Below are 27,243 nucleotides of genomic sequence, written 5' to 3'. Positions count from 1 at the left end.
AAAATCATATGTTTAACAGAAAAAACCATGGAAGTAATGAATTGAGGACACCTCAGATATATATACTATATGAAGAAAGTTGGAAGAAAAATGTTATGTAATATTTGGGTGGTTATTTTGTCTGCCTATATAAGACTTATGAATTCATTGAAATCAAGCTATATTCTCTCAGTTTTTTTCCCCCTTTAATCCTTAGAGAATCATTTTATTTCTATATTAAAGAGGACTCTACATCATATTTAGGACTGTTTGTTATAGCTATTTAAGACATGCTTAGATATAGAAAACTCTCACAGTTATTCATGCTAAGCCATGCATCCAATAAACAGAGCTTGGCTGCACTTCCATTTAACATTTTTTTCCCCTGGTTCATTTGGTATATTTACAGAGCAGGAAAGAGAAATTCTCAAGTCTTTTTTCCACCTTATAGTCTAGCCATGTATCAATAAAAAGTGGATTTTCAAGATGTGATCATATTTTAATGGGTTTGTAATATAGTAAAAAAGAAAATTGGCAATCATACAGTTATTCTTTTAGTTAATAAGCCATTTGAGAATAACAGAAATATAATAAAGAAACAAATTATACTGTGCCTAAGAGGAAAAGATGAATAGAGGTAAAGAAAACTTGACTTTACTTTTCTGCATAATTAAAATTTTGATTTCATGTATAGTCCTCTGTTTTTTTAATGAAACATATCTTTTAGAAAGAAACCCTTTGAACTACTTGAAATATTGATATTTTAAAAGAAAATTAATCAATAGTAATAGTAATAGTGATAATAAACCGTGGTAGGAGCAATAAAAATTTAAAAAATATTATCCTCATTATTTCAGACATAGGAAACAATTTCTGAATGAAGATAGAAAACTCAATGCATAGATCAAATATAGAAATATATGTATTAATGTTGTATGTTAAAAAATAAGTTTCTGTGTGTAATATCTGTTTCAGTCTTTAATTCTTTCATGGATATTCATAATTCTTTTATTTTTGTTGAAGGGAAATTTCCTGCTTGAATTAGTAATAGTAGAATAAAACCTACTACAAACACCACCAAAATCTCAGTGTTTTAATGCAGTAAAGTTTATTTTTCACACACAAAGTCTAAAGCAGATGTTCTGGGTTGGTGGCTCTCCTCTAAGGAGGAAGTCAAGGACCCAGGCTCTTTTCATCTAGTGGCTGCTCCATGGTGGGGACAGAGATTTGACCTCATAGGAATGCACATTTGTTCTGGGCATGGATTTCCTTTACTGGCCAGCAACGCTTTGGCCAGAGGCACTATTCATGGACTTATAGAACATTTAAATTCACCACCTTGAAATCCCACACAATATTGTTTTTACAGCAAAAGAAGTGTGGCAGAATGGCTTCACTGGTCTTTTCATATATGTCACTGACTGGGGTACTCTCCTTCAGCATAGAGTGTATGTTTTGAACACATGATACTGTTTCTCCCAAGGTCAGAATGTATGGCTCCAAGAATCAAGATGGAGAAATATGAATTGCTCCTCTCACTGTTACACCTAATTATTCATTTCCAGAAGTTTGCTTTCCATCTTTGAAACTTTGGACTTTTCTGATTTAGTGATCTCAGTTCCCAAGGAACTAAGGAATGTTTCCATGACTCCTATTCCATTGAATTGTAAGTTGAGACTGCCATCTGGCCATTTTGAGCTTTTCATATCACTAAATTAATTGTAAAAGAGGAGGATACTTTATTGGTCCTGATTATTAAGGAGAATTTAGCCTGCTGCTAGACACTGGGCACAGAGAGGACTATATCTGGAACTAAGTGGATTCTCTGGATTACCTTTTAGCCCATCCATCTTTAATAGTAAAAATTAATGGAAAACTACAGAAATTCAATAAAGATGGAATTACTGAGGCATTATGTTCTTCAGGAATAAAGATTCTATTCTTCACTCTATCGGCTTAATAGCCATAACCGGCGAAGATACTGGCTGAGGTCAGAGGACCATGCAGCAGGTAACAGAAGAAGTTATTATTACAAACGTTCTTCTGACTAGTTACAGAAACAATGATTCTAGTAATAACTGTTGTTGTATACAATATTTTTCCTCTTTCTTCCTTATAAGGCTGGGTTACAATTGGACCAGTAGAAAAACTAACCTAACAAATAAATCAATAGGGTGATGTTGACATTCTTGTGCATGTCTTCTCTTTTGTGGGAGAAGGTTAGAGTATTTTCATTGAAATAAATGCAGGAGCATGAAGTTGTTGCTACAGAGGTTAAAAAATGTGAGGAGGGATGTGCACAGATGCTGAAATGACAAAGGTAAGGAATGTTCTGAATGTTCTGAATTTATTGACTCTGCTCTAAATCCACCCTTCCATAGTGTCTTCTGTAATGCTGGGGCTAGGATAGGTTACATGTCTGAGACACCAATTCATTTCTGCTAGTAGACAGCACTGAAGGGGATTTGGAAAGTGGAAAAGGAAAGAGACTTTCTTTCTTTCTATCAGCATGATTTGAACAGCAGCAGTCAGACATCTTTTCAAATATGTTTTGTCACCCCCAAAGCTGTATCTGCGCTCTCTCAGAGGTATCAGCTGCAGCCAACTGTACACCTTGTTAAGAGGTCAGAGTACCATCTCCTGAAATCCCTCCTCTGAGTTTCTGAGGTACAACCCGTAGCTGGGAGACATGTAATAAAGTCTGATTTCATTTTTTGATATTTGATTTCTGACTTTTTTTTTTTTTAAGCCTCACCCTCCTTTTCCCATTTGGTCCCACATTTGAACAAGCTAACGAGAAGGCCTTAGTGTGCCTCCTCCTTTGGCACCAGTGAGCAATTTAAACCTTGCAAATCTCCATCCCATGCACAGGAACTTTTTCCCAGTCCCAGTATAGGAGCCACTTTAAAGGCCCAAACCATTCAGTCTTTTTCACTCAAGTTCGCATGGACCTATTTGTGCATGCTGTTCTTTCTCCAGCAGTCCTTGTGTTGGTAATAAACTTTTTCTCAAATTCTCTGATTGTGTGGAGTGTCACCAGCCTCTTTATCTTACCTATAATTGGGAGGGAGTCCATCCCACCTTTAAGAGGTGACCACAAATATAGACCATCTTCAGAGGACTAAGAACCAAATTACATACAGTCATTCTGAGTTCCTAGGTTTTGGTAACTCATCTTTTCCCTTTTGTTTCCCTACTGTATTTGTCATTATTACTATATTACAAATTACCCAAAACTAGTGCCTTACAGCAAACACATATTATTTCACAGTTTCTGAGGATTAGCAATGTGGACACAAATAGCTGGATGCCTCTGGATCAAAGTCTCTCACGAGGTTACATTCAAACTGTTGGCAGGCACTGTGGTCTCATCTGAAATCTTGACTGGGAGAAGGAGAAATCAGCTTCCACATTCTCCTATGCGGTTCTGCAGGTTTCACATCCGTGCCACACGAACCTTTTTCTCCAAAGGACTGCCTCATGACTTGGCAACTGGCGTTCCCCAGGTAAGTAATCCAAGAGAGAGTGAATGAAAGCATGCCAAGAGAGAAAGCACAGTATTTTTATATCCTAAACTCGGAAGTGACATTTCATTATTTCTGCTTTATTCTGTTCATTGTAAATATCACTAAGTCTAGCCCATTTTCAAAGGGAGGTTATTGTACAGGGCATGAATACTAGGAGGGGGAGGTTATGAAGGCCATTTTATAAACTCTCTAAATAACACCCAGCCCTAGAGGTGGTAGTAGTTGCCTGCAATTATTTCTGAGTTACCTGAAAGTTCCCTTTCTGCTTCTTTGGTTTCACAGATTACACAGTGTAAAATCATTGCCCTAATATTAAATCTCCTATCTTTGAATAATGTGGTTTATTTTTCCTGACTTGATACTGAGGGATACAGTACTTAGAGGCCTCTGCCAGAGTTTCTCCAACCACCCAGCTCAACAACTAAGGAGAGCATGCCATACTTTTGTCCACATTCTATTGGTCAGAACCCAGTCATATGACAAATATAACTGTGAGGGAGGCTGAGAAATGTATGGAGTGCACAGATATTAGTGAGATTAGCAGTTTCTGTCACACTACTTAATTTTCAAGAAGTCATACACACATTGTCAACACCTCCTGGATACCACTTTCTCAGCTAAGTAACTTTTTCTACACAAATAAATTTCTGCAAAAAATCAAAACATTCTGTAAGCAGAATGATTCGAATTTTTTTTTCTTTATTTTCATTGTTTCTCACATTGAGGCCATTAATTTCCCAAAAGGCACTGGAAATAGCAGGAACTTTATATAGGTAACAGTTAAACAAAATCTGTGATTCAAAGGTATTTAGTAAGAATGCTCTTCTTTAAGTCATTATAGAATTAAAATATTAGTACTTGCCACTATACAGTATTTTCAACAAAAGAATAGTGAATTGTAGAAACTCTGGACAATTTATTAGCATAAAATACACTGTACTTTATGTATCAATTTCTCTACTATTGGGGACTTTAAAGTCATTAGAGAGAAATGAAAATCAATTTCATCTCTGTGTGTGCTATTTACAAATACTATGGATCTTTAAAGTCAAAACAGATATAGACAGAATTCATAGTTTGGTTAGCAGGATTTCTTAATAGTAAACTTTAGTACTTTTGGAGTTATGACAGGAAGCTTATTCAACTTCAGAATAAGTTTTCCAACTGTAACTTTTTACACCTAATGGATACTATTTGGCATTTGTTTTCTTTTGTAACAATTAATTTTCAGGGTGCTTGGCAGGCTCAGTCAGTAGAGCACGAGGCTCTTGATCTTGGGGTCATGCGTTTGAGTCCTATGTTGTGCGTAGAGATTACTTTAAAAAATTAAAAAAAATTAAATGAATTTTCAAACAGGTAATATATTCATATGGCCCTCCAAGGGAAAACAAAAAAAATGCAATGAAATCTCCTTCACACCTGTTCCTCAGTCTAATCAATACACTTGACCACCCCTTTACATGAGTAACTATTGCTGTTAGTTTCTTATGTTCCTCTCAAGAATTCATACATGTACAAATAAATATAAACATGTCTCCTATTTGCATAGACAAAGGTTATTTTGCACATTGCTTTGTACTTTGTTTTTTTTCTCCACTTTGTATATCTTGTATATCCCAAAACCGTTTACAGAAAAGTTCACTCTATTTTTCTTCCCTGACAACTACAGTTGCATGTAGTACATTCTATTGGATGAATGTGCTATACTTAATTAAACTAGTCTCCCGTAGATGGATTTTTAAGTTATTTCCAAACTTCTGTTGTTATAAGGAATAATGTTGTACATGTGTTATTTCTATAGAATCAATTCTCAAAAGTAATTTGCTGGTTCCAGGATAATATAATTTTGTTATTAAATTGTTCTCTGTAGGGGGTTGTAATAATTTACACTCGAATAAGAAATGATTGAGAATGCTTATTTCCTACAATTGGTTATTTTTCCAATGAAAATTTTACTTACCTGAGAATCTGTAGTTGTGACATTTTCCAAAACCAAAACCATAAGTAATCATTCTTCAACCCACCTCAAATATCTAAAAAAAACCCAGAGTGCTATAGATTTGAATAACTTCAAGTAGACCTCTTCTAAAATATGTACAATAGATTTCATAAGTACCTACATGTTGTTGCTATTGGAGGAGGACAAGGATTGTATCTTTAAGATCGTCCTCTCTTATTGAGCTGGACTAGCTGGCAATCTCATAACACAATGTTCTCCACTAAGGCTTAATTTTGGCTTGAGAATCTCACTTCAGCTTTGATATAGTCTTTAGTAGCATTCCTGAAATTAGTTTTCAAAATTAAATTTGTTGAGGCTATTTAACTATTGCTCCTGTTACACACTGATTTAGCAACAGGTAATGTCCTAACAGTGTTTGGAATGTGGGATGAAATCTTCACTACACTGAAGTTTTAAGTTAGAAAGAACAATATTGTCTTTTGCAATCCAAACAATCCTTTCCAATATAACCTTATAAGAAATCTTAAATAATCATATTAGCACAGTAAGGTTAAATTCAATTGTGTAAAAGGAACTTGTAATGTCATCAATTGACATAATTATAACCGGTTATATTCTATGTATAAAACCCCTTAAAAAGCAGGTCTCTCTGTGTTTTACATTATTAACATTAATTAATGGTGGTTTTAAGAGTTTTAAAAGCAAACACTTATTAGTCAAAATCCACCTTTGGATAAATTCAGAAAGTGCTCAAAAACCCATGGGCCAAGGTTTAGTTCACAAAGTGCCAAGAGTTCTATTAAAAAGTGCAAAAAATTCAAGTAGATTCTGGTGATCGAGGTGTTAATGGGCATACAAAACCAAGTGGTGAGTTTTTGTCTCTACCTAAAATGAATGTAATTATCTTCTCAGGCAAAAACATTTCAGGCAAGGTAAGCTTTTTTATCTGAACTGACCAGATCTTTTTGGTTCCCAGCTTTATTTTATATCTCCTATTTGTCTAAAGCAAGTCACAAACATTCATATTTCAGCCAAAAGTTCAAAGGTTCCTCTTAGAAAAGCTTCCTAATCTCTTTCTCTATTTTCTGGGGCTTTGTCTTGTTTTTTTGCTTGTTTTTGTTTATGGGCTTCACACCATTTAAGATTTTATCTATCTGTTTCACATTAATAAAGGTTTAATGATAATCTGTTTGTCTCAGGCTGAAGGCTTAGCAAAACTGAAACAAAGAGAGTGGGATTCTTATCTTACTCAGGGTTTTCCCCAATTCTGCAAAAACTAATCCCCTCGAATATTTTGCTGGTGTTTCTCCCTGAAAGAGGCAACCCCAAATCTTTTACCTTGCAGGAGACCTCCTTCGAAATCATTTAAAGAATCTGATAGAGGCTTTTTTCTTTTCTTTCTTTCTTTCTTTCTTTTTTTTTTTTTTTACACTTCTCTTTTCTTTCTTTTGTTTCTATTTGAAAGGCTGGGCAGTAAAGCAAGGCACCCATTTTTCTTTATCTGACAGAGAAAAGCTTCCTTTAGTCTTTGGTGCTTACAGTAATTAGGGAATAGAACTGTTTCTGATTTCTATTTCATTCTCTTTAGTCTATTTTCTTGTTCGTCTAGAACAACTTCTGATTTCACATCTGCCAATTTACCCTTGTTCTCATTAAAACTTCAACTGAAAAACCTTTCTTTCAAAAAATTTGACCCTACTTACAGAGGCCTAGCAAAAATTCCTTCCATGCCTTGGTATTAATTAAAACCATGTTTCCTCTAGGCACTTGCATTGTATAAAAACGATATAGTAAAAATAGATAAAAAGAAATACAGTGAAAACAGAAACAAAGGGGAGGGAGAATGAAAGTGGGAGAAATGGTTATTTGCTTTGTCATCTTTAACTGTATGCTCATTGTGGGTGGATACTCATATATTAAGTAACTAGTTTGGCTTTTATTTTCAAGTTCACTTCTTAAATCTTTATTCAGATTCTTTTCTTCCCAAATTGACAATACAGAGGGAACATCATACAGTTATTAAAACTAAGCAGAATACATCCATCTGGCATGCCTTTCAAGAATCCAGCCCACTAAGTTTTGCTATGAGTTTGATGACTCAACCCCCTAAGATGCAGCGCAAGGAAGAATTTCCTCATTTTGCAGAACTGCCAAATCTCATTCATTGGAGTGAAGGCTCCTCATTTGGGGCTCGTTTTTAGACAGTTGTTTATCTGTTTAAGTTTTCTTTTTTTTTAAATCTCTCTCAGCAGGGGAGTTTGTCATGATTTCCTAAACGGCAAGTAAACATACTCCTGCTCCCTTCCCCCATGAAGCTTCAGATTTTTGGTCACTGTGCGTAGTTTTTCTTCTTCTCTTTATTTCTTTTTTCCACCTCAGCTACATCTCTTGGTTTCGTTTACTTTTTGGAGGGTCCAAATTATTTTCTTCCATTGAGACATTTGTCTAATTTACCCCATTTGCAAAAGTTCTTGCTTTTATCTTCTTCTTGTAAAGCTGTTCATCTAAGCTCCTCTGCACTTATCCCCACTTTATTTTTAAATCATAATTATTAACGTTTAGTACAGGCACTATGCCAAGTACCCTCCCGGCATTTCCTCCGGAAGGAGGCACCTTTATTATCCTGCTCCACAGATGAGAAACAAAGGCACGGAATTCAAGTAACTGGCATAAGGTCCAATAGCTGAAAGTGAAGCTGAGCGTACCCAGGCATTGGCTCCAGAAAAAAAAAATCTTGAAAAAGTTTTATTAGACACAAAAGAGTATTTGTAAACTATGTGCAAATTATTAAAAAAAAAAAAAAGCTCGTATCTGTCCCACCATGAGGCAAGGTTTTCGGTTTTGGTCACTTAAAAAAAAAATCTCTTTCCTATTTTTGAGCCTCTCGCCATTTAACACGGGTCCTCGAGGCCCCTCTTCCCACTTCGCTCGGCAAACGTGTCTTTTATTATGACTCAGCCCAGCCCGCTCCTTGCCAAGCGGCTGACGCTCGCGGCGGCGGCGCCGGGGCCGCCGCTCGGGGGCGAGGGCTCGCGCCGCGGCTCGCGCGCTCTCCTCCCGCTTTACGGCTGCTGAAACCCCGGCCCGCGCCCGGCAGCCGTACCGCAGACGAGCCCGCGCCCGCGTCCGCGCCGCTCAGGTAATCGGAGTCCTTCTGTTTTCAAAGTTTTGCGAAAACCAGCTCGGCGCTCTGAGGCGGCGCGGTCTCGGCCGAGCCGTCCGGCCCTTCCCTCCCGCCCAGGCTGGCGCGGCTGTGGCGCTGGCCGCACCCCTGCGCGGGTCCCGGGACGCCAACCCGGCGTCGGGACCCGGGCGGTGGGGCGCTCCGGAGGCGGCTGGGCGGGGGCAACCTCGAGGGGCGGTGCGCGGGGCACCTGGCTCCGGCCGCCCCCCATTCAGCCCGGGCACTCGCCGGCCGAAGGAGCCCCATCCTCTCCTCCAGGCCCCCGCCCACCTCCCGAAGCCGATTGTTCTAAGAGCGGAGTCCAGGATCTCCCGAGTGCCCTTTTCTGACACGTTCACACATGCACGCACGCCAGCTGGGCTGCTGGACGCGGCACCCTGGTGGGACGCAGGTAAAGACAAGCGGCGCTGCGGACCGGTGTTTTGGGGATGGCTCGCCCATCGTGACGCCCCGCGTGTGGAATGCCGCTACAGAGGACTCGCAGGATGGCTTTCTCAAGGAAGTTTATGAGAAAGTGTTGAAAGAGCAGCCAATGATTAGCGTCTGCGCCGGCTTCTACCTTAGTGTCTGCCTTAGTACACATTTGCTCTGCGGTCTCATTCTTCCGTAGCGCCAACCTTTAGCCCCCTGATCCCTTTGTTTTCCACATTCTTTACAGCCCCTCCGCCCCCCATTTTCCCTCCTTTGTTGGGTATCTCATTTTTTGGTGTCTGTATTCTTTTGTTCTTTACTCTTAGAATAACAAGTACACGTACAGGATCATTTACTTTTCTGTGGTCCCTTTGCTTACTGTTCCTTGTGCATCCAGAGCAGAGTAATAGATCATGGACCTGTGCGTGTATGTCCTACTACTACATTTAGCTATGCAGAACAGAAGACTTGGGTTTGTTAGAAACCGACCTTAGGAACCTAGATAATGGTGCTGCCTGTTGATGGACTACATCTTGACAAACATAAGCAGTTATGTCATGGGTTCCTGTGTTATTCATTCCATTTAGTTCAATCCAGTAACAGTTCTTTGAATGCCAGTCATGGATAGTGGGTGACAGGTTAAGAGAAACGAGATTCAGTTCTTGTCCTACAGAGACTCTATATCCAGGAGAAGGGACCGTAATGAGTACTGCATTAGTGGTACAAAGTGCTATGGGTGAATGGGGGAAAGAAAATTAAGGAAAGGGTTGAGTTTTAAACTGAGCTTTGATGTTTGAGTAGGATTTGCCCCATTTCTTTAAACCCTCCTACCAGTTCTTAATAAGAAGAGGATATTGTTCTACAGTACTTTCACCTGAAACTACTCAGAGCTTTTTCTCCCCTATAATTGACAGTAATTTCTGATCTCAGGACTTCTGGGAAATATGAAAGTAACTCCTCTTCATAAGAGTGATCTAATGTATTCCTGGTACCATACAAAGAGTATTATATAATTTTATTTTAGGACCAACAAGGATGAAATCAATTTATTAATTACTTACAAAAGCAATAAAATATTCACAGAGACCTCAATATTTATTCATTTAGTCACCAAATTTATCAAACGCTTGATGTGTGCCAAGCATTGTTTTTGGCACTGGAATAAAGCACTGCTTTCTTGGAATATACATGCTAGTGGAGGGAGACAGTATATATAATAAATAGAAAAATATGTGGTGGTATTATAATAAGTGCTGTGGAGAAAGGGGATATGTGTGTGGTGTGTATGTTTAGTGGTTTAAAATAGAATTGTAAGGGAAGGCCCCCAGAGAAGGTGACCTTTCAGTAGACTTAGAGCAGGTGAGGTGAAGGAGTCAGCCATGTGATATTTGGGGCAAGAGCTTTCTAGGTGAACAGAACAGAAAATGCAGAGACCCTACATATGGATGTGTTCAGAGATCAGCAAAGAAGCCAGTGTGGGTGGAGTAGGGTGGAGGATGGAGGGATGTAGGATATGTGGTCTTAAATGAAATAGAGGCTAGATTGTACAAATGGTCTAGTAAGCTATTGCAATGACTCTAGATTTTACTCAAAGTGATATAGGAAGCCTTTGGAGTGTTTTCATCAGCACTGACAACTACTTAACACCATTACTCTGGCTGCTATGTTGAGAACAGATTGAAGGAAGAAGGCAAGGGTAGAAGCAGGGGTGCCGGATAGGCTTTTATAATAACCCATGTGACAGATGATGGTAGGTTAGACCAGGATGGTAACAGTGGAGATGGGAAAAAGTTCATATTCTGGATGTATTTTGATGGTACAATCCACAGGATTTGATGACAGATTGGGTACGGAGTATGAAAGCAAAAGAAACTTAGAACGCAATTACCTAAGCAATGGAAAATATAGATTTCCATTTACTGAGATGGGAAGATAGCAGGAGAAAGACATGGTGAAGATTAAGAATTTGGATTTGAACAAGTTAAGGGTTAGATGCATTTTAAATATCCAAGTGGGGATGTCAAGCAGGCAGTCTGAAAAGCCAGGCTAATGATACACATTTGGGCTTCTTCAGCAAATAACTGATTTTAAAAGTGAAGAGATTGGATAAATTCTTAAAAAAAAAAATGTGTGGGTTTAGAAAACTGAAGAGGACCAAGGATCAAGACTTGGGGCATTCCCACATTATGAGATGAGAAAGAACCATCAAAGGATCCTAAAAATGAACTGCATGCTTGGTAATAGGAAGAGTTGGAGACTGTAGGATCCTGGAAGCCAAACGAAGGAAGTATTTGAAGAAGTAGGGGACTCACCAACGTTTTAAAGATGAAGATTGAGAATTGACTTAGCAAAGGAAATCATTGATGACTTTGATGATAGCAGTTTCCATGGAGTGGTGGGTGGTGAAAGCTTGTTTGGAATATTTGAAAAGTAGGAGAGAAAATTGAAGAGGGTGATGGTATACATCCTTTGAAGATTTTTATTGAAAAGATAGGGAGAGAAATGGAGGATTTGTTGGAGGGCTATATGATAGAGTTTCAAAGATGTGTGAAACAATGGTACACTGTTATGCTAATGACAGAGATCCCATAGACATGGGAAATTGATGATACAGGAAAAAGAGGGATTGCTCTCATGTTAGGGTGCAAAAGGAGAGGTTATCTATTACTAGGATGGGCTATATATCAGTAGTAATAAGAGAGAAGGAAAACTGGACACAGATACGGGTGGGGCTGTGTATGGATATTCTCTTTGGATCATTTCTCTTTTCTCATTGTGTTGAGTGGCGGGCAGTTGTGGTACATTAGAAATTTGTGGGAAATATCTTTTCTTCCCATTTGCTTAGTGGTATATTTGGTGAGCGTATGCTTTGAGATTCTGAAAATTCCTTAAAGCAAAGAAATATGTGTTTGTTGAGAAAAGAAGAAGGGGAATTTCAGACTTGGTTTCTGCTCCAGAGAAGACTTGTTAAGAAAGTTGAGATTGTAGAATAAAAGTGAGCTACAGGTGAAGGAAGAAATAAGATAAGTAAGATCTTATCATGAAATCTGGGAAAGGCTGTGATGAGGAAGGTAAAAAACATTGAATTTTACCTCTACTGGTGTTAGATAACTACAATAAAGTTGTAAGGATGTTTTCATCGTATCAAACAGAAGCTTTAGTTTTAACAGATTCCTTTAGTTGCGTGATCTAATGGAGAACAGTGTTATTGCTGGTGGTGAATCTACTTATGGATAGGTGGTATTCGACCTGGAAAGAGATGTTAGCTAGTAATAGATTTCAGGTTGGATTTTGAAAATGGTATAATGAGACTGGATTGGCAACAAATTTAGTATAGGGAAAGATAGCATTTTGACAACATTGCAAATGGATATTGAGCAGTTTGACAAGATGGAGAGAATTGTTGGAGTTGGAAATAGGACTTGAGACAACTTTCCATCACTTATTTAGGGACCATTTGTTTATTGAATTCTAATTATAAAGCAGGGTTCTGTCTGAGGTCTTGGCAGGAGATGGTGATACGAAGATGCAAATGACATAATCCCTACCTTCAAATTACCATATCTGGTAGAGAAAAAAAGCCAAAAGAATGTACACAAATATTCTGAGAAAATCGATAAATACCTTGAGAGGTTTTTATAAAAAAATGTATTATGGAAATTATCAGACACTTAAAAGTAGAATAGTATAATGAATCCCAATGTATTCATCACCCTTTAAAATCTCTCAGTTTTCTGTTGCTCTTGTATGTTGTGGGAGAGTAGAAAATGCAGAGATTGTTTCTGTTTGTAGATGAGAATATGAAGACTTCATGGAATCTTTCCTGTATGGATAGGTAATAAAACAATTGAGCTGCATTGTAGTTGGTTCTAGTTCTGTACCTGCCAATGGCTCGCTGGACAAATTTCTGTTACTCGTTTGATCTATTGTTTCTTTTCTTGGTAGAGTGTGGTGGTATTCTGTCTGAGGGGGCTGCAAACTATAGCCCTCAGGCCAAATCCAGCCTGCCACCTGTTTTTATAAGTAAAGTTTTTTGGAGCACAACTACATCTATCAGTTTATTATCTGTGTCTGCATTTGTCATAGACTGTAGCGTTGAGTAGTTGAGACAGAGATGCTGTGGCTTGAGAAGGCTCAATATTTACTCTTTGATCTTTTACAAAATGTTTGCCAAACCCTATTCTTTGTGATCTCTGAGATTCCTTTAGCTGCAATATGTTAATCTATTAGTGCACCAAAAATGAGCAATAATAGCTAATATTTTTTGAGCATTTACTAAGAGCTAGCACTGTTGTTTTGGTTTGTATGTACTAACAGGTTTAATTTTCACCAAGACCCTATGAGGTAGGTCTTAATATTTCAGAAATGAAAATAAGCCACAAACGGGTAAGTAACTTGCCCATGGTTACATAGTAGTAAGTAGTGACCAGGCAGTCATGTTACAGCATCCATATCCGTAACTATAATGCTACATTATTTTTAGATACATAGGAAAAATATATATGAATTTTAGCCAATGAGAGTATGAAAATTCATAAATCAATGCCTTGCAGTTAAAGTCCTATGTTGTGATTATATGTGTAAAGCTTGTAAGATTCTGACTAATGCTGAATGTACATTACAGTTGAAGAGGTATGAAATCTTAAGTATACCTTGATAGAAAATTCTAGTATATCATCATTTTCTCATGAGGCCTTATTTTTTTTTTTTAAAGATTTTATTTATTTATTTGACAGAGATAGAGACAGCCAGTGAGAGAGGGAACACAAGCAGGGGGAGTGGGAGAGGAAGAAGCAGGCTCCCGGCAGACGAGCCTGATGTGGGGCTCGATCCCATAACACCGGGATCACGCCCTGAGCCGAAGGCAGACGCTTAACCGCTGTGCCACCCAGGTGCCCCTCATGAGGCCTTATTTTTGAAAGAATACTTAAAAAATTAAGTAAATATATAACAATAGGAGCCTATTATTGTTTCTTCTGACAATATTTATCAGTTTTTAGGACTTCATACCATTATTATATGACATGATTGTTTGGTGCAAAAAATTAGAAGTTAGGGGTCCAGAGTTCTAGTCCCAGTTCTGTTCCCAGATAGTTTTTGTGCCCATGTCTTCTTTCACCTTCAGTTTTTTTTTTTTTTTAACTGAAAAATGAAGAGGTAGCTCAGGATCATTTTAGTGCTTCTTGCAGCTCAAAAATATGATTATAATTTTTTTTACGTGGTACATTTGAAGAAATAGATAAGATAGCAACATGGAAGAACGAGGTTTGTTAAGATAAAAATTTAAGCTCTCCTTTTTTCTTACTACACACACACAAACGTATACAGATATGTATACACATAAATATAAGCAGTCACATGGCTATAAAATCCATGTGATTTTTAAAAATATGTGATTTATAATCATATTTGATGTATAGGCAGTTAAATATCTGTCCTATTGTTTGTCTATTTTTGTATTTGTATGAAGGAATAGATAATTTTTACCCCTGAGCCAAAAACATACAGTTACAAAGAAAGCGAGTATTGATGAATTCCTTGACCTCTGTGGTCTGGCATATTGTCTCATGTTTTCTTTTGCGAAATTTGATTCATTGCTCAATTTGTTTGCCATTTAAAAGCAAACGGTATGCTTGAAATCAGGCTTGTCTGTTTTGCACTGTTGCATAGGATATTGATGTCGGACAAAATTGTATTTTAATTGTTTTGACATTTTGATCTGAGCGGTTCAGATAAGAAAGGTGATTTGTCTTGCATAGAAACCTAGTATTTTGAGCTCAGCATGATTTTCCCTACTTGTTTGTAAGTGTGGTTTCAATGTTTAAAAAGTTAAGTTTTAATCATAATGGGAATTTATGCTTTCAATATTAATTACCAAAGTATGGTTTGTTTAGGATATATTACAGATATTTTATTTTTAGATGTTTAGTTATGAAAAACTTTAGAAGAGCATGAATCCTTTAAAAACAGATAATGAAAACTATATTTTTGACTTTTTCCATTATATGTAGCCTATGAATGTTTTCTGTTTTAGAGATGGCTTTTTCCTTTTTTACAACCTTGGCATATAAAATTATTCATTAACTTCTTCAGTTTTAGGACTTTATTTATTATATTGGTCCAGCCTCATTTATTGGTAAATTTATAACTCTCCATAAGTTGTGCTGTCTTATTCTTGTGGATTGAGTCCAGTTAATCATTGGTGATAAAATAACCTCAAATAATGCATTCTTAAACGTACTTTGAATTTGTTTATCTTTTTACACTTAGAAACTGGAGAAAACACAGAAAGTAGAAACACTTTTAAACAAATTATACTCTCTCTGTGAATACTGGTTTTTTTTTTTTTTTGTCTTATTTTGTTTTGTTTTAATTGTCAATTTAACACATTTCTCAGTGATTTCACAATTTTTTAGGCATCTCCTGGTTTTAAGAAGCACTTGTAGCTTAGCTCCCGGAGGGGACCGTTCAGATTTTTTTTTTTTTTTTTAACCAAACCTGAAACATATTTCCTGCTAGGCTTCAGAACTCTTAGAGTGTGTTCAAACCAAAGTAAATACCTTCTGGTGCACTATAATACTTTTTTTGAAATGCTGGTTGTAGAAGTCAGCTTGAGATTTTTAATTACATTTAGGTGATAAAAGCTTCCTTTAACCAGCCTTCTCAAGTGATGTGAATCTGATTGGGAATGACTAAAGGAGCCTTACAGTCTTGGACCCTTTCCTAAATTTAATTTTGCTACATTCCCAGGAAACTTTAAAAATAAGAACTAGGTATTTTTAAGCTAATTATGCAGGAAGCCTGCTCTTATGTATGTATGTTTGTGAAAATGTCTCAAGGCTTTACTGCTTCTTGTTGAAATGAGATGGCGTGTGAATGATGTTTCCCTGGGGAAGCTCTGTTTATAGGAGGTACATGGTTCCTAGGATAAGCCTGTTTTTAGGAAGTCATAGCTGAAATGATAGTTTGCTAGCAGTTATTCCTCTTCTAAGAATTTTCCCAAAGATAACGTAGTCAACAAGCGTCTAGTGGCTATTTCAGCATTGGCCAGCCAAAATGATTTGTAAATCACCACCTTGTAACTGTAAAGTAAAATGATGATTCTTCAGTTGCGGTACTCCTGAGTTGTGTTGGAGGGTTTCAAGCCACAGATAAACATGGCCATCTTCAATGAATGTCAGATGTACTAAAAAAAAAAGGTTTTTTTGGGAAAAATGTTAATGTTAAAAATAAAATGGCCACTTATTTTACCAGCAAAATTAATTTATTTGGGAGTAGCAGAGGAATTACAATTTGGGACAAATAAGTGATGGCAAACCGTAGGCAAATCTTGAGGATATAGGGAGAGGAACTGTTATTTTATAGAGAAAATGGAGAAAGTTGGGAGGGGCTGCTTTGAACAAAAATCTTTGGAGGAAAGTGAGAGTTCAGAATGGTGATGGTTTCTCATTGGCTGAGTTGTGGCAGTTTGTTGTTGGCTAGGCTGTTGCTGGGCAAAGAGGAAATCTTCCTTCTTCTTGCTGGGGTTGTAAAGTGAACTTCTTTCTGCCCAGGAATGTGTAGTAAGCTTTGATGGCAAGTTTGTGCATAAGAGCTCTCCCTTCAGGGCTCCCTGACTCCATTTTAAATGAAGTTTCTCTTTATTAATTTTCATAGTAGTTAAGTAATTTAACTGGTAAATTAAATGTTTAAAAACATAAATAAATGTGAATATGACATCAATGTAAAATACATGATTTTTAGACTAAAATTCAAAACATTGAAATAATTTCTTTCAAATATATTTTCAGACCCCAGGAAAGGATATAGGTTGACATACAGATAGATAGTTTGGTTGTCATGTTCATATCATGTTTAGTCCCATTAAGCTTATTGTATACTATCAAATATTCAGATTATTTGCCGTTATCTACCTGCTTTGGTTTACTTGCTTTCCTGGTATTTGCCCACACTGGGTATCTTAGATTTGTGAGACTAATATTCCTCTTTACTCTTCTGTTTTTCTCCTATACTCCTGGCATTGAGATATTATGATTTCTGTGAGATGCTTCCCTCCCTTTTTTTACTTTTTACTTTGAAACTGTAGGTATATAGGAACGTGGACAGATAGAACAGAAAGGTCCTGTATTATCTTTATGGTTTCCCCCATTGGTAACATCTTATGTGACTGTAGTATAGTATTAAAACTAGGAAATAGACTTTGGTATGACATGTGTGTAAAGTTTTATGTCATTTTATCTCAAGTGTAGATTCATGCAGTTTACTACCACAATCAAGGTATAGAAGTATTCCATCACCACAAGATCCCCCTTAGAGCGCCCTGCAAAAGAGATACTAAAGAATCAGAGATATTTAACTTAGTTAAGGAGTTACTCACTTTCTTCTTTCTAATTTTTGAGATATTTTTATGTACATGGTAGGTCATTTCATATTTGGGGCCATGTAAGAGAAAGATGAATTATCATCAGTATACTTTAGGAGAGCTTTAAATAGTTAAAATAGTTATAAATAAAGATAGAGATAAAGTCATTTGTGAGAGATTTTGAAGGCTCAACCTCAAGTTTGTCTTCCAAAACTTGGGTTTTTGAAGGTTAGACATTAGACATTTATATGCCTGAAGATAGGATCTCTGTCTGTCTCTATGGCTAATCCTTATTTGTGTATCGCAATTGACCAGATGAAACTTAAAAGAGAAAATGGGGGAACACAACAAAAGAGGGGTCCTTGTTGAAAGTCTGAAGTACCCAGCCATTCTTCTACCCAGAGGTGGAGGAAAATAACTTTTTAGCATTATCAAAGCACTATTAAATGACATTGTGCCACACTTGATTTTATAGGTACAAATGTCTACAACAACTATATGAGGTCTCTTAATTATTTTGCTTAACCAACATTCTATGAGGATAATTATTCTGTGCTAGGGCCTCAGAAATTCTTCTTGATAGATTTTCTCAGAAGGTTTTCCAGGAAATCATGATCTGGGATTTTAGTGTCACATATTGTCATTTATGAATAGGGTGTTGTTAAAGCACAGTTGTCCTATATCTTATTTTAATAGCTTTAAAGATATTTTTAGTTTCATTTTTTTTGGAAAATTTGTGATTTTAAATATTTAAAATAGCTATCTTCTCCCTGGTTTTCAGCTATAAGGCATTAATTAAAGTCTTTTTGGAGTTTTGGAGGTACTGTTGAACTTTTGTACTGTCATAGTTAGTAGCTGCTTTTCCACTTACCTTTTACCATTCTTTTTAGATTACCGGAATAAAGCAAAGAATTCCTATCTCTTATCTCAGTTTTTTTGCTGTGTTATCTTAATGTACCTCATAATCATATTATTGTAGTGATATTTACACATTAGGTCCAGGTTACTGTCATCTTCATTATGTTCCTTATCAATTTTCCAAGGTTAAAACGTAAATATAACTATGTTTTTCACTTGCTTTACTAATTTTGAGTTGGGTGGATAGAAAGGACAAGGCAGAGAGTGTGCGTGTTCATCTCGTCAAATATATTTTATTCTTTTCCACTGGTTGAAATGATGTAATTTTTCCCCAAATCTTTAATTTCATTCAGTATGAAAAAAACCTATTTTAATGGTTATTAAATGTTGAACATTTTTTAAGTTAGTAAAAAAACCTGATACCGTGTATGTATAGAAAGAAAGGGTGGCTTGGTTTCTGCTTTTACCAAGGATGACATGGTGTGTTGCCATCTGAATCTAACCTCTGTATCAACCTTAATTTGAGAATGTTGGTGTGGATCCTGCCAGCACTGAGGGTTTACTTTATTGTCAATATTAGAGATAGTGACATTGGTGATATTCAAGTGACTCATAATCATCAGTTCTTCCCTTGAATGGAGAAAGTTGCTCTTGACTTCATTGCTGCCTGGTATATATCTGTAAAAAAGCAGCTTTTCTCTTATTGGTTCAGTGTCACATATAAAAATCTAATTGTGTGATTTTTCATGTCATTCAATTCAATTGTAAAGCAAGTAGAAGAGTACATAATAGAAGCTTGATGTGTTTGTATTATAATTAGACATTTTCTTAGTATTTATCCAGTTTGAACTCCTCTAAGCATTTTTATGATAAAAAAAATCACAGTGTATTCAGGACAAAGTAGTTACAAAACCTGTAAATTAATGTTTGATAAAGAAGAACTGCCATTATACTAGTCTCTCTTTCTGATTAAAGAATTGCTGTTTCTCATGTCTTCTTTTTGGTTTATGTATTTTTTGGGGGTAGTGAGAAGGAAGTCTCTACCCATTTTTACAACACATTTTGTCTACGTCGCTATTCCTTCACTTTAATATAAAAACAAGAATAGCAGGGTGCTTGGGTGGCTCAGTTGGTTAAACCTGGGATTCTTGATTTCATTTCAAGTCATGACATCAGGATCCTGAGGTCTAGCTCTGGGCTCAGCAGGGAATCTGCTTGCTATTCTCCCCCTCTGCCCCTCCCCCTGCTTGTGTATGTGCATCTGTTCTCTTTCTCTCAAATAAATCTTAAAAGAAAAAAAAAACAAAACAGTGAAATCAATAAAACATTGTTCATTAATGCAGTGTGATGCTAAGCATAGTGGAGGGATTAAGGAAGAGCCTTGTCAGTTTGGTATCTGTATTTCAGTAGCTCACTTTTTTAAGCAGTTAATGTACCCTTCTAGGACACCTGCCTTACCTCATTTCCTCCACGACCCACTTATTATATGTATGACCAACTTTCGGAATTTTAATTTCTTTATTTATAAAGTTATGCTAATAATAGTCCACTATACAAAGATTGTTGTAAAAATAAATTAAGATGGTATGAGGGGAAACTGTATTATCCTTACATACATGAATATCTTTGAAGTTAGTCCAGTCTGGGTTTAAATACCATTTTCCACCTCAGTATTCTACTACTCTGTGATACTTGACAACTTGGTTGGCTTCTTTAAAATGGGAATTATTTTATCTACCTCAGAAGGTTGTTTTGAAGATAAATGACAATTATGTGACACACCGAGTACATTGCTTGGTATCTAATAATAAATGTTATTTCTCTTTTTTTTCCTCCTTTTCTTTTCTCCATTTTCTCATTCTCTAGCAGTCTTGGGGAAAGGGATCTGGTGAGATCAGACATTGGCTAGGTTGCAACTGTTTTCTATGTTCTTTGCCAAGTCCCAAAGAAGGGGCTTTCCTTTCTGAAAGGAAAGTCTTTGTTGAGGTTAGTGAGGGGGTTTCCTTGCGGGTGAAAGACTGGGAGATTTTACAAGTCACGATCTACCAACAGTTGTCTGATACTTGGTTGTCTAATATTGTCACTCCTCTGCTTAAAAGTCTCTGCCTTTGGATCAAACTAAACGTAGCCCACTGAACAAATCCATTTTAATCTGGCCTCCATTATAGATTCCACCTTCATCCCCTGTCCCTTATCCTAAAGGTAGATTTTGATTGTAATTCCTCTACCCCCACCCCATGCTTGTGTGTGTGTGTGTGTGTGTGTGTGTGTATGGAGAACAGGGCACTCTGGCCTGAAGATGCTGAAGGAAGAAGTGTGTCCAATGCATTTGGGGGATGTATTGGCACTGTTTCATGCCAACTTGCGTTTTGTGTGGATAGTCTGGCTGGAATGCTTTTCTCCTGTCTCTAAATGGTAGATACTTATCTATCCAGCAGTAGCCAGTTAAAGTATCTTTTTGTAAATGGCACACCCCCATCCCCAGAGCCTGTCACACTCCTTCCACTGTGGTCCTATGTTTTCTTGTATATATGGCTGCCTTTATTAGCACAGTTTTCATGTATCTTCCTTTTATCATCATGTTCTATTTGCCACATGGGCAGAGACAATGTCTTTTAATCTTTGCCTCCTTATTCATTTATCATTACATTCCCAGAGTGTGCTTACTAAACTTTTTAAATGAGTTTATCTTCATGACAGAAGCTAAGTGCCCTGTAATGTGCTATAACACATAGTAGGCCAAACCAGAGCTACTCCTGAATTCCACCCCCCACTCCCTATGTGGAGATGTACTTCCACAAGTAGATTATAATCTCGTGAGTGTACTCTATACTCATCCTTGTCAGGCACACAGAGGATGCCTAGGATAACAGCAGATAGGGTTGGTGGTTGAAAATACAACTCCATCATGTCATTTCACTGCCTTTTGCTGCTCAAAGGAAGTTGGTGTACTGAAAGGAGAAGATAGATTAATAGATAGAAAATTATAGATCGAAAATAGGAGAAGATAGATTTATAGATAGAAACACTTTGTCCCAAAGTGTCTGAGAATAGCCAGTAGGGCCAGGTTTTGCCCATTTGCAAGCTTATGGAGGAGGATAGCACACTGTGTGTGTGTGTGTGTGTGTGTGTGTGTGTGTGCATGTGTGTGTTGGGGGAATGGATGGGTGGGTGGGAAAGTGGGGCAGGAACAGGAAAGATGATGAATCCTAGTGTCTACAGGGGAAGTCTGTTTCTAAGTAGTTTTCAAAGACACTTAAAATAAGTAGATAAGAACTTTGTGAGTAAGAAGCAGGAAACTTGAGAGTATAAAAAATGTTCAAGGTAGAGCTAAAAGAAAGGAATGTATGAGGGTCAATAATAGAATTGGAGTTGAAATTATAAATGCGTCACATGTAGGCCTCAGGAATGCCACCTACTGGGCCCATGTTTACCTTTGGGATATTTACTGTCACCAAGTTACACTGCACAGTAGGGAAGCATGGGGAAAAGTAGAGATACAGAAAGATTAAATCAGTTTGGCCATGTTTTTTCCCCAAAATGAATATTGGGATATATGGTCTGAAACATGGTTTGTGGACAGATCTAGGAAATGTGGGGCCTTTATAGTGATACTAGGTAAGTGGAGACCATTTGGACCTAGGATTCTGTTCAGTTCAGCTAACTTCAGTAAACATTGAGAGCTATTCTTGGCTGAGAAAAACAAGGAAGAATATACTGATTTACCCTTCACGGACCTTGTGTTGTAACTTGGAGGAGTAAGAAAATAATTACTAAAAAGTAAAATAGTGTTTTGTCTTGTTATTTTTAAAATATTCACAAAACTATGGTTTTATCTGAAATACTCATTTTATTTTATTACATAGATTGGAGAGATGATGATTTGATGCTGATATTATTAGATAGTAGTACCTTATAACATACTTTTAGAATTTGCTTTTTCAGAAGTTTATTGTGCTTACTCTGTTTTCAGATTGTTCTTTGTTTCTTCTGTTGATACTGAACATGTGAATGTGAAAAATGAGATTGGTAAACTTGAAAAAAAGTATTATTTTTAGAACACCAGCTTTTTGTTTATAATAGCCTTTTTTTATGTGTCCTTCACTGAAGCCAGGTTACATCCTTCTTTGAAGTATATAATTATATAAAACTGATAAACACAAATATTGGGATATAAAAATCAACATTATTTTTATGTTTTATTTTATAGAGAACGTTATGCTTATATTTGTAGAGTATAAGTTACCTTAAGTGATCATCTAGTTTATTCCTTTTCATTTTATAAAGACACATTAAATGACCTGCTCAGACTCACCTAGGTTTGACTCAAATGAGACCAAGTTGGGATGAGAAATTGGTGTTCTTGCTCACAATACAGGTCTCTGCTGCTATCCAAATCCAAGTATTGGTTTTAAAGAAAAGGCTTTGTTGTAAGTAATGGCCTTCCCATTTTTTTCATTAAGATGGCAGATGAATTCAATGTACTTTCATTCATTATTTTGCATTATTTTTCTGGAGCTCCTGAGCTACTCAGGATTGCTTCCTAATTTAGTTGATATATTTTTTTAAGTCTCTGTTATGTTTTTTGGGGCTCTAAAGATCAGGGTAGCCAGCATTCTTCAAGGGCAGCGGGAAACCTGAGGGAATGGGCAAGAGAGTAGAGCAGGGGCTGGAAGGAAGGGAATGGTCCAGAGGAATGGCTCCCAAGTTTTTTAGGGAATTCCCACTGTTCTTTGACAAAATAAGAAAATACGAATAATGCAATGAGTTTTTCCACTGTCTTTTATTTTGTAATTATAGCCTATTCTTTTGAGTAACATTATGGACAAAATAAAAAGTTAATAACTCTATACTAATGCTGTCATTTTTTTTTTTTTTTTGGTTTGACTTTTTAAAAACCTTTATGGGTCCATGTAGCCCAAAAGGTGTAGGATGCACTCATCCAGAATCTGTAGTGCTTTCCTGGGGGAAGAAAGTCCATGTAAAAACTGGATGGTATGAGGGACTGGATGCCTGTGGTGAGAGAGATGCTAAGAGACCAGTGTGTTTCAAAATGGGTGATAGGGGTGCCTGGGTGGCTTGGTGGGTCGAGGGTCTGACTTTTGGTTTCAGCTCAAGTCGTGATCTCTGGGTTGTGGAATCGAGCCCTGGGTTGGGCTCCATGTTCAGTGGATAGTCGGCTTGGGATTCTCTGTCTCCCTCTCCCTCTGCCCTTCCCCCTTCCCCTCCCTGGCACACACTCTCTCTCTTTGAAACAAATAAGTAAATCTTTAAAATGGACAATATGTCAAATTTGAGGATAGTGGGGTGGTGGGGAAAATGAAAATGAAGGCTGTTTATTTAGTTGGTTCTCAATGTCAGTGTTAAATGAGGTTCGCATATGAAGAACATGTTGTGGACAGTGAATTGGAAGAATGCTTATTTGGAATTCTTGGTGTCTGTGCTGGATTCAGTCCATAATCTTAGCCCAATTATAGAATCACTGAGTGTTTCACCCTCAAAATGGGAATTAAAAATGCTGATTTTTAAAGCACTTTCGGATCCTCAAATGAAGTGTACCACTGCAAGCGTCAAAGATAGTTTCTTCACTTAGATACAGTCTTTGAAATGGGATTCAACTGAAGCTTTAAGAAGTGGTATTAGGGTTCCTAATGACAGCAATCTTGCCTTTTGTTCATGTTTTCAAAAGCCACCTGCATGTTATATTGTACGTGCTCTGTAATTATGGAGTGATGTGAAAAAATTATTTAATTTTTTGGAAAGTTGCCTTAACATGTTAATGGGACACTGGCAACATTACTAAGATTAAAAACACAAACTGCTTTACAGAGATCTAACTTTATAAGACATAAATACATGCTGCTAAAGCAAAATGAAAAAGCGAAACAACAACAACAACAAAAACAACCCACAAAAAACACCGGAATGATCCTCCTTCTCCTCCACCAATATCACCTGGAAGCAATCGCCAACAAAAAGGGGATATGCCAGGGTACAAGAGTCATGTCATCTGGAGTCAACATATAGAATAAAGCACACTAAGAACTATTTCTGATTTTTTTTTCTTCTTCATATCATATAAGCCCTAAATGTGTTTTCCTCTTGGATCAGGAAGAGAAAGAATTCAGAGATCAATTTTGTATTTGGTTAGCTTTTATGTTCATGTATAAAAACTGTGAGAAAAACGGAAACATTTAACATTTATTCCCACTTGAAGTTTGAATAGAAAGATCCTAGTGATATAAATCATGTATTTAAGACTTGTTTACTTACTGTGTAATTTTCTGAAAGGAAAGTACGGTTGACCCTAACAACATGGGTTTGAACTGCTCAGGTCCACTTACGCATAGATTTTTTTTTTTAATAGTACAGTACGGTAAATGTATTTTCTCTTATGATCTTTTCTCTTTTCTTTTCTTTTCTTTTCTTTTCTTTTCTTTTCTTTTCTTTTCTTTTCTTTTCTTTTCGAGAGAGTGAGAGACCCCTAGCAGGGCGAGGGGCAGAGGGAGAGGGAGAAGCAGGCTCCCTGCTGAGCAGAGAGCCTGATGTGGGGCTCCATCCCAGGACCCTGGGATTGTGACCTGAGCCGAAGGCAGACACTTAACTGACTGAGCCACCCAGGCGCCCCTCTTATTATTTTCTTAATGACATTTTCTTTTCTTTAGCTATCTTTATAGTAAGAATACAGTATATAATGCATATGCAAAGTATGTGTTAATCAACTGTTCATGGTATAGGTAAGGCTTTGGTCAACAGTAGGCTATTAGTTAAGTTTTTGGGGAGCCAAAAGTTATATGTAGATTTTGAGATTTTCGACTGTGTGAGTGTCAGTACTCCTAACTTACTCATGTTCAGGTGTCAACTATAAAACTATTTAAAAGTAGAGTGTCATTCTGATTTATTATATTAATTTCAAATTGACTTTCAGGAATTATTTTCTTTGAGAAACATTTTATGTTTATAAATTATTTTCTAATGATCCAAATAATACAGAATCATTGCAGGACATTCAGAAAGCCTAGAAATATATAAGGAAATAGAAAAAAAAATCACCCGTTAGTTACTACCCAGAGATGCCCTCTTAAAATCTCAGCATTTTTTCTTCTGATTTTTTTGTTTTATTTTTTTCCTTACATTTTTGAGATCATACCAGAAATTTTAACATTCTGCTTTTTTAACATAATATATAGAGAGAGTGTATTGCAATATATAGACTATATAGAGTATATATATTATATATAGAGAGTACTTTAAATATTATTTTAAACTTTGTAAACATAATTATTGATTATTACATGATGTATTATCTGGCTTGGATACAATAAATCTGTTTCTCTTGTTGGACAGTTAAGTTGTTTGCATAAATATTAAATCTTCAATGCAAGTTTGTTTTTTTGAGGCTTTCCTCTTCAATTGAGTAAGCTTATTGATAAAACTCTTCTTAAGATTAGATTTTCCTTTCCTTCTTTCATTCCCCCAATTACATGCTAGCTAATTCCTTGGCTTTTTCCTCCCTGTTCTTTGTAATCTGAAAAACTCCATGTTTTCTGCTACTGGTATGACAACTTCAGTTTAGCTGTGATTGATATATTGTGATTGTGCATATGTAAATATATATGACTCCTTTCTTAAAGTTACCATGAACCTCAACAGGAGGTCCTTATGCAACTTGAGAGCTATAAATATACTTGAAGAGAATATATACAAAGATGTTAAGTAGAGTATAAGGAATGAAGTACTACTTATTCACTGTACAGTTTAAATTTTTTTTCTAGTATGAAGTGTTTTACCTCTGTTGTATGTAAAATGAAGTATTTTACACCAATATTAATGCTGATGGCTGCATGAATTAAGTATTGATTTTTTTATGTATAATTTACTTTTTATTGATCTCAAGAGTACAACAACAGTTTGTCAGTACTATATTATAAACATTCTATTGGCTGAAAGGGGCATATCTGAATTTAATAATTATATTCTTTTCAATAAAATTTGTCATTTTGTAGGAAAAGATAGATAGTGTTATGGACAAGATTATTGAACAAAATGCTTGGTCTTCGGATTCCTTGATAAGGCTCTGTGGATTTTTCCCTGGTTTAAGATCTTTTTATTCATATTGGAAAAAAAATAATACTACTCTATGCAAAAGTACATTCTAGTCAAAATAACGTATGTTTCTGGGGAAACTTTGAAATTATTTCTGAAAATAGTCACAAAATGTAATAAAAACCAAGGTCTGCATTTTTATTTAACAAAGAAAGCACTCTGTGTGTGTGTATATGTGTGTGTGCATGTGTGAGTTTATTGTTCTTATATCTATATGTTAAGATTATTTTAAAGAATAAGTAGCTTATCTGGCATTATATACTTTGAATTTCACATCTCATTAAAAGAATAATCTGAGGTGGTAATAATAAATTGTATGTTTTATGATTGTATTTTGCTTAGGTTGTTTTAGGAGTTTGTCACATAATGAGATATGATTTCTTATTGCTCAGGTTTTTGTTGCAAAAATATCTCTAATTTGTAATACTCTAGTGTCATTGTTTTACTTGGAAGGCATGAGAAAAAATATTAGTTTGCACATAAGGAACTCTGATTTTTGTTTTAAAATATTTTCTCCTTAAATATTTCTTCTTAAATGTTATTCCTTATTTCTATAAAGGATAGGTTATTATTAGAGCATTTATCTTTGTATGTTGCAAAATCCTTCCAAACTCAATGCAAAGACAGCTTTAATGAATAATTAAATAAAATGATGCAGCCACTGTTTTTCTAAGTGGAAATCAAATCAGAATATATAACCATTTTTTCCCCACAAATCTACTGAAATCAGAAATGAAATTTCCTCCCTATGTTTTTGTTTGTTTGTTATTTCTTTTGTTTTGTTTTTGCAGAGGGAGAGTGGGGGGAGGACGAGCAGAAGGAGAGGGAGAGGGAGAATCTTAAGCAGGCTCCATGC

At 36.4% G+C, this 27,243-nt stretch overlaps 1 protein-coding gene across 2 annotated transcripts in view; it reads left to right on the top strand.

Annotated features, from left to right (window-relative positions):
* Positions 1-8,480: 8,480 nt before the first annotated feature.
* NAALADL2 (N-acetylated alpha-linked acidic dipeptidase like 2) overlaps positions 8,481-27,243 on the top strand; it is a 1,303,052-nt gene continuing 1,284,289 nt past the window's right edge. Inside the window, exon 1 of one of the 2 annotated variants that reach the window (XM_034662699.1) lies at positions 8,481-8,605. The gene's annotated coding sequence lies outside the window, so the exon portion shown is untranslated. The remainder of the gene's footprint in view (positions 8,606-27,243) is intronic. The other variant, XM_034662703.1, reaches the window with a different exon arrangement.

Source organism: Ailuropoda melanoleuca, chromosome 1 (genome assembly GCF_002007445.2).
Source record: "Ailuropoda melanoleuca isolate Jingjing chromosome 1, ASM200744v2, whole genome shotgun sequence".
In the NCBI taxonomy this organism is placed as follows: domain Eukaryota; kingdom Metazoa; phylum Chordata; class Mammalia; order Carnivora; family Ursidae; genus Ailuropoda; species Ailuropoda melanoleuca.
This window is presented reverse-complemented; position numbering and strand designations above follow the sequence as displayed.